Source organism: Belonocnema kinseyi, chromosome 7 (assembly GCF_010883055.1).
Source record: "Belonocnema kinseyi isolate 2016_QV_RU_SX_M_011 chromosome 7, B_treatae_v1, whole genome shotgun sequence".
NCBI lineage: Eukaryota > Metazoa > Arthropoda > Insecta > Hymenoptera > Cynipidae > Belonocnema > Belonocnema kinseyi.
The window spans coordinates 15,492,417-15,496,263 of NC_046663.1; positions in this window are offsets into that span (position 1 = coordinate 15,492,417).

The following is a 3,847-nucleotide window of genomic DNA, read 5'->3' on the forward strand; positions in this document are numbered from 1 at the left end:
AGGGTTCCAGATAATTTAAAGAACACAAGAATTCAAATAATTCAGAAACTTTAAGGAATTCAGAGAATTCAAAGAATTCGTAGACTCTAATGAATTCTAAAATTTCAAGGCATTGAGAGATTTTAAGCGATTTAAGGAATTCAAAGAATTCAAGGAATTTTTAAGAATTTCAAGAGTTAAAATAATTGAATACATTCAGAGAATTCCAGGGTTCCAGATAATTTAAAGAACACAAGAATTCAAATAATTCAGAAACTTTAAGGAATTCAGAGAATTCAAAGAATTCGTAGACTCTAATGAATTCTAAAAATTCAAGGCATTGAGAGATTTTAAGCGATTTAAGGAATTCAAAGAATTCAAGGAATTTCAGAGAATTAACGGAATTCAGATAATTCAAGGAATTGAGAGAATTTAAGGAATTCAGAGAATTCGAAGAATTCAGGGAATTCAGGGAATTAAGAGACTTCAGGGAATTCAGAAAATTCAGGGAATTCAAAAAATCAGAGAATTCGAGGAATTTCGAGAATTCAAAGAATTCGAGGGATTCAGAGAATTGAAAGAATTCGAACATTTCAAGGACTTCAAAAATTCAGGGAATTCAGCGAATTCAAAGAATGCAAAAAATGTATAGAATTGAGAGAATTCAAGTGATTCAGAGGATTAGAGACATTCAGAAAATTTAAGGCATTCTGTGAAGTTGAAGAATTCAGCGAATTCTAGGAACACAGAGAATTCAAGGAATTCAGACAAAGTGAGAAATTCAGAGGATTCAAGGAATTCAGAAAATTCGATTAATTCAGAGAATTCAAGGAATGGAAAGAAATCAAGGAATTGTAGAAAATTCAACGATTTCAGGTAATTCAAGGCATTTCGAGAATTCAAGAATTTCAGAGAATTTGAGGGATTCTGAGAATTCGATAAATTCAGAAAATTTCAGGCTTACAGCTAATTTGAGGAATTCAAGAATTTCAGAGAATTCAAGTAATTTAGACAATGACAAGGATTCAGAGAAATAAGAAAGATCCAGTGCCCAAAATACAAAGTGAACTTCATAAACTCATTAGTAATCTTTTAAATCTAGAATTTATATACTCACTGAAAATAATGATAAAAAACGCCCAATCAAAAAAATGTCCATATTTGTAAAACAACAAAAGCCTGCGTATAGGTAATTTTTATTATTTACTCAAATAACGGAAAAAATGAAAATTGTATGCTCTTTTAGGGGATTGACGTTGAAAATCAAATTCCTAGGTATTTTCATTATCATTTTCGTAATCAGTAAAAATAAAATATAATTTATTAAAAAGCTCAATAATAATTTACGCATTTGAAAATGGAAGCTTCTGACAAATTTTAAGTGAAAAATTTTAAATTGAATGCCGTTCAGTTGTGAAATTAAAAAATTTAAATTTTGTAAATTTTACACTTCGTAGATTTCAAATTTTTAGATCCTAGCTGTCATACTCAATTCAGAAAGGATACAAATTCAACGATTATAATTTTTTCAACTAATAATTTTTTATAATAGAATACGAATTTAATTATTTTTAATGCCTAGAAACTAAACGATTTTTCAATTATTAATCATTTATCGAAACCTGTATTTCTTTTGAAAATTTACAAAAATATTCTTCAAAAACTATTTTTATTAAATCAAAAAATTATTCTAAATTTTCTTAAGTATCATAAGAAAATTATTGTATTATCTTTAAACTATCAAAATCCTCAAAACACTTTAAAAAATTGTAAGCTCTACATTTTGCTCTAACTTTTTTGGAATTAGTTTTAATTTAAAATCATTTAAGAAATTTTTACAATGCTTTTAATATTTATCAAAATCATTCAACATCTTGCTAAAATTATTTAAGAATACTTTAATCTTAACAAAAGTTGCCTTGAAATCTTACAGATTTTTTTTGGACAACTTTGACAATCCTTGAAGAGTTTTAAAAATAGTCTCTGAAATTTCAGTTTTGATAAAAAAACATCATTTTGACTTTTCTTAGAATATCTTAATGATTTCTATAATTTTTTTGAAGCCTTTCAAAATATTCAAAAACCGCATAACTTTTTTTTAAATCTTCAAAAATCTAAAAATAAAATTTGAATTCTTTAAGATTTTAAATTTAGATTTATATCACTTAAACACTCTTTAATTTGTAATGGACATTTAAAAATAAATACTTAAAAATGTGACTTCTCTCATGAATAAAATACAAGGCTAATCCTGATTAGAAAAAAAATGTCTTTACCTATCAACTATAACGTTAGAAAAGATAGAAAAGAGAGGCTGGAAATGGGATAAGCTTTTTTGGTAAAACATTAACCTTTTGTTTAAAATTCATATTTGATTGCTTATAAGTCAAATTAAATCATTTTTGAATAAAAACAATTTTCAAAAATATTTATTTGTCATGTAACATTTTTGTATTAACTGGTGAAATTAAATCTGCTTTGAATAAAAATTCAACTATCTTTTTGTTTCTTAATTTACCTGCTGTAACAGAAATTATATCTTTCTTGGATAAAAATGCAACTACATGGTTGAAAAGTAATATTTTTGGTTAAAAATTCTGCTGATTTGTTAAAAATTTAACCAATGCGTAAAAAATAAAGATTTGTTCCAAGTTCATATATATATTTTTTTAAATTAATTGAAGTATTTTCTGGATGAATGTTCGACTGGAAGAAATGTGTCGTTTTTTATTAAAAATGCATCTGTTATAGTACAAACTTAATCTTTTTTGAACAAAAATGCAACTAATTTGGTAGAAAATTCAACTGTTTTGATAAAAATTTATCTTTTTTGTTGGCAAAAATGTGCCTTTTTGGATTAAAAATTCAATTTTTCCGTTACAACTGATTACTTTTTTAAATCCATATATTGATCTTGTAAAGGCAACTTCAATCTTTTGTAAAAAAAATTCAACATTTTTTCAATTTAAAAATGATTTTTTTTATAAAACGACAAGTTTTAGTTTAAAAAGTATTCTTCTTTGCTTGAGTATTTAACTATTTCGTTTAAAAGTTTTGGTTCAACCACATTGTGGAAAAATCGTATTTTCTCTTGAAGAATTAAATTTTTATTTTAAAATTAATCTTTTTGTTTGCAATTCTCAATATAAAAAAAAAAATAATCAGCTTTGTGAAAAATTACTTTTTTGGTGAAAAGTCCTATTTTGGAAATTCAATTTTTGTATGAAAAATTCCTAGTTTACATTGAAGGTTTAACAGTTTAAATCACCTTCTATTACTTTCTTGAGTGAAAAATCTTCATTTGTTAGAAATTCGTCATCTTAGTTAGAAAATTCTTTCTTGTTTTATGAAGTTTATTCATTGATTAAAATATGAATTATGATAGTTTTTTTTAGGAAATTCAAACACTATGTACAAAATTTAATTATTTTCTTAAAAATTCAAGTATTTTTTGTTGAAAAGCCATTGCTTGTAGCAGATAAATTAATAAATTAAACATTTTTAATCTGCATTTAAAATGCTGTTTTATTTCATTTATAGAAGGTTCGATGTTAAAAATATTACGAGATTGAAATGCTGGTATTTTATTATTAATGATCAAGGAAAATGAAAAATTAGTCAAGGAAAAATCAGGAAATTTAAAAATTAAAGTTCTCAGACACCTCGCCTGATTCCAGTAACAATAACTAGCAAAAAATTTCTGAAAAACAAAAATTATGTAGATAAAAGGGGGCGGGCGTAGAAATGTTTGTCTTTAAATTGCCTTTCGATTGGCAATTACCCATAAATAAATAAGATCATCAAATGTTACAGTATTGATTAATTTGCACATTACCTAAAAACTAAAAATAACGCTAAAATTTTTAAC